Consider the following 8,702-nt stretch of genomic DNA (forward strand, 5'->3'; position numbering starts at 1 on the left):
TCTGCCTATGCTCCATCATCCTCACACAACTAATGTAAATCATGCACAACCCCGGTATTGGCCAAGTAATTGTTTTCGCACTCTTACTTTGTCAAACTTTTTATAACTATCACGCAATACATGAGCGTGAGCCATGGATATAACACTATAGGTGGAATAGAGTGTGGTGGTGGTTGTGAGACAAAAAGGAGGAGATGGTCACATTGACTCGGCGTATCAAAAGGCTATGGAGATGCCCATTAATAGATATCAATGTGAATGAGTAGGTATTGCCATACAAGAGATGCACTAGAGCAATAAGTATGTGAAAGCTCAAAAGGAGAACTAGTGAGTGTGCATCCAACTTGCTTGCTCACGAAGACCTAGGGCAATTTTGAGGAAGCCCATCATTTGAATATACAAGACAAGTTATATAATGAAGATTCCCACTAGCATATGGTAGTGACAAAGCAAGAAGCTCTCAATCATGAAGAACATGGTGCTATTATGAAGCACACATGTGGAAAAAGATAGTAGCATTGTCCCTACTCTCTTTTTCTCTCTTTTTTATTTTTTTATTTGGGCACTTGGTCCTCTTTTTTTTCTCTTTTTTTTTATTTGGGCTCTTTGGACTCTTTTTTTTACTTCCTCACATGGGAGAATGCTCTAATAATGATGATCATCACACTTTTATTTACTCACAGCTCAAAGCTCAAATTGATGATGACTCTATAGGAAATGCCTCCGGCAGTGTACCGGGATGTGCAACGATCTAGCATGGCGTATGACGTTGAAACATCTCGCTAGCTATCTTACAATCATGAAGTGGCAATATGAGAGTGACGACACAAGTCATGAGACGGAACGGTGGGAGTTGCATGGCAATATATCTCGGAATGGCTATGAAAATGCTATAGTAGGTAGGTATGGCGGCTATTTTGAGGAAGGCATATGGTGGGTTTGTGTACCGGCGAAAGATGCGCGGCACTAGAGAGTCTAGCAAAGGTGGAAGGTGAAAGTGCATCTATACCATGGACTCACATAGTCATGAAGAACTCACATACTTGTTGCGGAAGTTTTCATTAGTAATCGAAACAAAGTGCTAAATGCATACTCCTAGGGGAAGGGTTGGTAGGTGTTAACCATCGCGCGATCCCGACCTCAACACAAAGGATGACAATCAATAGATCAATTATGCTCCGACTTCCTAACATAGCGGTTCACCATACGTGCATGCTACAGGAATCACTAACTTCAACACAAGTATTTCTAGATTCACAACACCCTACTAACATAACTCTTAATATTACCGAATCCACGTCTCAAAACTAATTGAGAGGAATAAAGACCTCTTTCTACTCAATGCACATGAAGATGGAGGTTTTTGTATCCTCTTTGGGTACCTATCACATTTGGGACTACTTTCATAGCATAAGCCAACTACCAAGTCACGCACCGCCATGCTCTAAAAGATATAAGTGAAGCACGTAGAGCAAAAGTATCTAGCTCAAAAGGTTTAAGTGAAGCACTATGAGCATTCTCGAAAAATCACGATGAGTGCATGTCTCTCTCTCTCAAAAAGGTGTGCAGCAAGGATGATTGTGACACAACAAAAAGAAAAGACTCCTACTATACAAGACGCTCCAAGAAAAACACATATCATGTGGTGAACAAAAATATAGCTCCAAGTAATGTTGCCAATGGATTGAAGACGAAAGTGGGGATGCCTTCTCGGGGCACCCCAAGCTTAGACTTTTTGGTGTCCTAAAATTTGGCTTGGGATGTGATACGTCTCCATTGTATCTATAATTTTTGATTGTTTCATGCCAATATTCTACAACTTTCATATACTTTTGGCAAATTTTTATACTATTTTTGGGACTAAAATATTGATCCAGTGCCCAGTGCCAGTACATGTTTGTTGCATGTTTTTTGTTTCGCAGAATATCCATACCAAACGAAGTCCAAACGTAATAAAAACATACGGGGATTTGTTTTGCAATATTTATGATTTTTGGGAAGAACAATCAACGCGAGGTGATGCACGGAGGGCCCACAAGCCCTGTAGCCGCCACCAAGAGGTATGGCGGTGGCTGGCAGGATTGTGGCCACTCCTTAAGGCGGTTGGAGACCTTCTTTCGCCACAAGGGAGATAATATCCGGAAGAAAATCGTGTTAAAATTTCAGCCCAATCGGAGTTACGGATCTCGAGGAATTTAAGAAACGGTGAAACGCAGAATCTGGGAGCGCAGAAACAGAAGGACACAAAGAGAGAGATCCAATCTCGGAGGGGCTCTCGCCCCTCCGCCGCCATGGAGACCATGGACCAGAGGGGAAACCCTTCTCCCATATAGGGAGGAGGTCAAGGAAGAAGAATAAGGAGGGGGGGGCTCTCTCCCACTCTCCCGGCGGCGCCGGAACGCCGCCCGGGACATCATCGTGTGACGACAATCTACACCAATGATGACCCACAAGTATAGGGGATCCATCGTAGTACTTTCGATAAGTAAGAGTGTCGAACCCAACAAGGAGCAGAAGGCTCTGATAAACGGTTTTCAGCAAGGTAATAACTGCAAACACTGAAAGTAGCGGTAAGAAGTGATGGTGTAGTGAGGTGAAACGTAGCAAGCGAAAAGTAACAAGTAAAAAGTAGTAGCAATTGTGCAGCAAGTGGCCCAATCCCTTTTGCAGCAAGGGACAAGCCTGGACAAAGTCTTATAGGAGGAAAAACGCTCCCGAGGACACACAGGAATTTCTGTCATGCTAGTTTCATCATGTTCATATGATTCACGTTCGTTACTTTGATAGTTTGATATGTGGGTGGACCGGCGCTTGGGTACTGCCCTTAGTTGGACAAGCATCCCACTTATGATTAACCCCTCTCGCAAGCATCCGCAACTACAAAATAAGAATTCAGACAACGTCTAACCATAGCATTAAACTAGTGGATCCAAATCAGCCCCTAAGGAAGCAACGCATAGACTGGGGTTTAAGCTTCTGTCACTCCAGCAACCCATCATCTACTTACTACTCCCCAATGCCTTCCTCTAGGCCCAAGTATGGTGAAGTGTTATGTAGTCGACGTTCACATAACACCACTAGAGGAAAATACAACATACAACATATCAAAATACCGAACGAATATCAAATTCACATGACTATTATCAGCATGACTTATCCCATGTCCCCAGGAACAAAAGTAACTACTCACAAAGCATAATCATAATCATGATCAGAGGTGTAATGAATAGCGTCAAGGATTTGAACATAAACTCTTCCACCAAGTAATCCAACTAGCATCAACTACAATGATTAATCAACACTACTAGTAACCTTACAAGTACCAATCGGAGTCGTGAGACGGAGATTGGTTACAAGAGATGAACTGCGGATTGGAGAGGAGATGGTGCTGATGAAGATGTTCATGAAGATGCCTCCCCAACAACGAGAGGAGTGTTGGTGATGACGATGGCGATGATTTCCCCTCCGGGAGGGATGTTTCCCCGGCAGGGTCGTCCTGCCGGAGATCTAGATTGGATCTGCTCAAGTTCCGCCTTGTGGCAGCGGCGAAACCACGAAAAAGCTCCCGATTGATTTTTTTCTGGAACGAAACCCTTCATATCGAAAAAGAGGGGGGCAAGTGGGCCGTCAGGGAGCCCACAAGCTTGCTAGCCGCCACCAGGGGGGTGGCGGCTACCAGGCTTGTGGCGCCCTGGTAGCTCCCCTCTGGTACTTCTTTCGCCCAGTATATTTTATATAATCCCAAAAAATTCCACGTGAATTTTCAAGGCATTTGGAGTTGTGCAGAATAGTGGACTAAAGATTTGCTCCTTTTCCAGTCCAGAATTCCAGCTGCCTAAATTCTCCCTCTTCAAATAAACCTTGCAAAATAAGAGAGAAAAGGCATAAATATGGTACCACAAAGTAATATAACAGCCCATAAAGCAATAAATATCAACATGAAAGCATGATGCAAAATGGACGTATCAACTCCCCCAAGCTTAGACCTCGCTTGTCCTCAAGCGAAAACCAAGTTCCATAAACATGTCCACATGTTTAGGGATGAAGGTGTCGATAAAACATAATACGGAGATAAGGGCATCATGATCACACATAGAACAACAATACACCATAAAGATTCTTATGGGAAAGTAACAATTCCTACACAAAGCAAAGTATGAAGCAGAAACCTTACCGAGAAGTAACCAACAACAGTCCAAAGTCATTGAAGCAATTGCAATTTGTCATACCATCAGCAAGAGTCAAATAAGAGATTGTAAGGCAAACCCACATACTCAAGCATCTCTTTTGTTTTCCACAATTGTTACAACTCACGTGGTACTCATGGTGTCAAAGTTTCAGCTGGACACAGAGGAAGATAGGGGCTTATAGTTTTGCCTCCCAACTATTTAGCTCAAGGGTAAAGTCAACAACAATAAAGCATAAGTACTCAACTCCAAGTTGATATATGAATATAGATCTTTCCCAAGGATGTGACGGTAGCCAAGACAAAGGCAAAAATAGGGAATTGATGAAGATCACCATGACTCTTACAAAGGCAAAAAGTAAAGGTACAAGATAGGCCCTTCGCAGAGGGAAGCAGAGGTTGTCATGCGCTTTTGAGGTTTGAATGCGCGTCCTCTTAGTGCGGAGGAACGTCACTTTATATTGCCTCCTGTGATAAACAACTTTATTATGCAGTCTGTCGCTTTTATGTCTTACTCATCACAGGTTCGTACAAAGATTATTTTCCACACACTAATAGATCATACATATTAGAGAGCAATTTTTATTGCTTGCACCAATGATAACTTACCTGAAGGATCTTATTCAATCCATAGGCAGGTATGGTGGACTCTCATGGCAAAAACTGGGTTGAAGGTTTATGGATGCACAAGTAGTATCTCTACTTGGTGCGGGAGTTTTGGCTAACATGAGGTGGAATCAATTGTCACATGCTAAGGGATCTCTAATCATATAACATTGTTTGGAACCAAGCAAACACAATTCATTATGTTGTCTTCCTTGTCCAACGTCTACTCCTAAGCATGTAATAGTTTGGTGAGTGCCCACAATTGTAAAAGGTGTCTAAGATGATATATTTATATGTGAACCTCTCTTTCCTTATTACTTCTTATTAATTGCAACGATGATTGAGGTTTATGTTGATTTATTCTCAACAAGTTTCAATCATCATACGTGTCATATGTGAAGCTATCACTTTCCATAAGATCATCTCATGATCTTTCATGCTATCGTTCTTTTCATACTTTTGATCATGGCACAAAGCAAAGCCCTTGACTAAGATACTCTTTGTTATATAGCTCGTAAGATCGAATACATCGGGGAGAGACAAAAGCAAAAGACTCAAACTAAACACTAAAGACTTATTCCTCTAGGAGAAGAAATAAAAACTGAAAAGGAAAGAACTAAAACAAAGGTAAAAGCAAAAGATATAAAGGTGATACGATACCAGGGCAACTCCCCCAAGTTTGGCAGAAGCCAAGGGGATTGCCCATACCAATGCTTAGTTGTCTTCCTTTGGTGGTGATGGTGGTGGAGTTGTTGCCTTTGATTCCAAGAGAGCTATCAATCTTTGATTTATATTTTTGAGATCTGTGACATGGTTTTCCAGCAAAACAACTTCACGAGAAAGGGAAATATTGCGAGCACGAGTTGTTTCGCAAAACCTCAAGAGTTCAATCAAGGATGGAGACATCACGTGGAGGAAGGGTTGGAGAAAATCTACTGCTTCAACGTCTTCAATGTTGAACATAGGTTGGACTTCCTCCCTAGCTTGGGTTTTCTCCTTAGCTTGGTCCCTGGCTTCCGTGACTTCTACTATTTTCAGATCAGCATCTACTTCTTCATGAACTGGGTGAAGATCATTCTCCCCAACAGATTCCTGAGACATCTTTGCTCTAAATCTGCGACAGACAACAAGCTCGAAACGAGAACAGAGGAAAACTACACGATACGGAGATCAAAACCTTCAGGCGAATATATAATGATTTTTTCTGGACCAGAACGAGCGCTGCGCAAGGAAACGGAGTCCGGGAGGCACACGAGGTTCCCACAAGCCCTCTAGCCGCCACTAGGGGGGTAGGTGGCGGCTACCAAGCTTTTGGCTGCCTCGTGTGCTCTCCGGACTGCTTTTTATTTTTCTAATTTTCCAAAAATTCCAAAACGGAGGAAATTTCCTATTAGAAAAGCATCGGAGTCCAATTTCTTACCGAAACAGATACCTCTTCGTTTTCAGGGTCTGAAACAGGCTGACAAACATCCCTTATGTACTCCTCTAGAGTTATGATATTGATGATATTGGTCTCAACATTTATGGGAGTACGAGAGATGTAATGCTTGATTCTTTCCCCATTTACCACTCTAGGAAAATTTCCTTCCGTCTTATTGATGCGAATATATATAATGATTTTGATGGCACCAGAACGATATACTTCCTCGATAACGTAAGGACCTTCCCATTTAGAGAGAAGCTTGCGTGCGAAGAATCTCAAACGAGAATTGTATAGCAGGACATAATCACCTACATTGAACTCTCGTTTTTGTATTCGTTTATCGTGCCATCTCTTAACCTTTTCCTTGAACAACTTGGCATTCTCATATGCCTGGGCCCTCCATTCTTCTAATGAGCTGATATCAAACAACCGCTTCTCACCGGCAAGTTTGAAATCGAAGTTGAGCTCTTTGATTGCCCAATAAGCTTTGTGTTCCAGCTCAAGAGGTAAACGACATGCCTTACCATAAACCATTTTATACGGCGACATGCCCATGGGATTCTTATAGGCAGTCCTATAAGCCCATAGTGCATCGTCAAGTTTGCTAGACCAATTCTTTCTAGATCTATTGACAGTCTTTTGTAGGATCAATTTGATCTCCCTATTACTCAACTCCACTTGACCACTAGACTGAGGATGATAAGGAGATGCAACTCTATGGTTGACATCATACTTAGCGAGCATCTTGCAGAAAACACCATGAATGATGTGTGAACTGCCATCAGTCATCAAATATCTAGGGACTCCAAATCTTGGGAAAATGACTTCTTTAAGCATCTTAATAGAGGTCTGGTGATCAACATTTTTAGTGGGGATAGCTTCTACCCACTTAGTGACGTAATCCACAGCAACTAAGATGTGAGTGTACCCACTGGAACTCGGGAAGGGTCCCATATAATCAAAGCCCCAGACATCGAATGGTTCAATGACAAGTGAATAGTTCATAGGCATTTCCTAACGCTTACTGATGTTCCCTATTCTTTGGCATTCGTCACAGGACAAGACAAACTTACGAGCATCCTTGAAGAGAGTGGGCGAATAGAAACCTGATTGCAATACCTTATGAGCAGTTCTATCTCCAACGTGGTGTCCTCCGTAGGCTTCGGAATGACACTTCTACAAGATCTGTCCCTGTTCATGTTCAGACACACAACGTCTAATAACACCATCTACTCCTTCCTTTTAAAGGCGAGGATCATCCCAAAAGTAATGTCTCAAATCAAAGAAGAATTTCTTCTTTTGCTGATAGGTGAAACTGGGTGGTATGTATTTGGCTACGATATAATTTGCGTAATCAGCATACCACGGTGCACTATGTGAAGTGCGGATGACATTTAATTGCTCATCAGGAAAGCTGTCATCAATAGGTCGTGGGTCATCAAGGACATTCTCTAGCCTAGGCAAGTTATCTGCTACAGGGTTATCAGCACCCTTTCGATCAACGTCGTGCAAATCAAATTCCTGTAGAAGGAGAACCCATCTAATTAGCCTAGGCTTAGCGTCCTTCTTCTCCATAAGGTACTTAATAGCAGCATGATCAGAGTGAATAGTGACTTTGGAATCAACTATATAAGATCTGATCTTTTCACATGCAAACACGATTGCTAAAAACTCCTTTTCCGTAGTGGCATAGTTTCTTTGGGCACTGTCTAGAGTTTTACTAGCGTAATGAATAACATTCAACTTCTTGTCAACTCTTTGTCCTAGAACAACACCAACAACATAATCACTAGCGTCGCACATGATTTCAAAGGGCAAGTTCCCGTCCAGTGGTTGAACAATAGGTGCGGTTATCAAAGCCTTCTTAAGTATTTCGAAAGCTTCCTCACAATCCTAATCAAAAACAAAAGGAACATCCTTCTGCAAGAGGTTGGTAAGTGTCTTAGAGAAGTCATTAATGAACCTTCTGTAGAAACTAGAATGACCTAGGAAACTTCGTATACCTCTGATATCTGTGGGGCAAGGCATTTTGTCAATTGCATCAACCTTAGACTTATCAACTTCAATGCCTCTTTCAGAAATTTTGTGTCCTAAGACGATGCCTTCATTAACCATAAAGCGGCACTTCTCCCAATTCAAGACGAGGTTGGTATCTTCGCATCTTTGTAAGACTCGATCAAGGTTGCTGAGGCAATCATCAAAGGAAGACCCGTAAACGGAGAAGTCATCCATGAAAACCTCGACAATCTTTCCACAAAAGTCAGAGAATATAGCCATCATACATCTTTGAAAGGTGGCAGGTGCATTGCATAAGCCAAAAGGCATACGTCTATAAGCAAAGGTACCGAAGGGGGAGGTGAAAGTGGTTTTCTCCTGATCAGATTGTGCAACGGGTATTGGCGAGAAACCTGAATAACCGTCTAGAAAGCAGAAGTGTGTGTGTTTGGATAGACTTTCTAGCATTTGGTCGATAAACGACAAAGGATA

The sequence above is a fragment of the Hordeum vulgare genome, chromosome 3H, assembly GCF_904849725.1.
Source record: "Hordeum vulgare subsp. vulgare chromosome 3H, MorexV3_pseudomolecules_assembly, whole genome shotgun sequence".
In the NCBI taxonomy this organism is placed as follows: Eukaryota; Viridiplantae; Streptophyta; class Magnoliopsida; order Poales; family Poaceae; genus Hordeum; species Hordeum vulgare.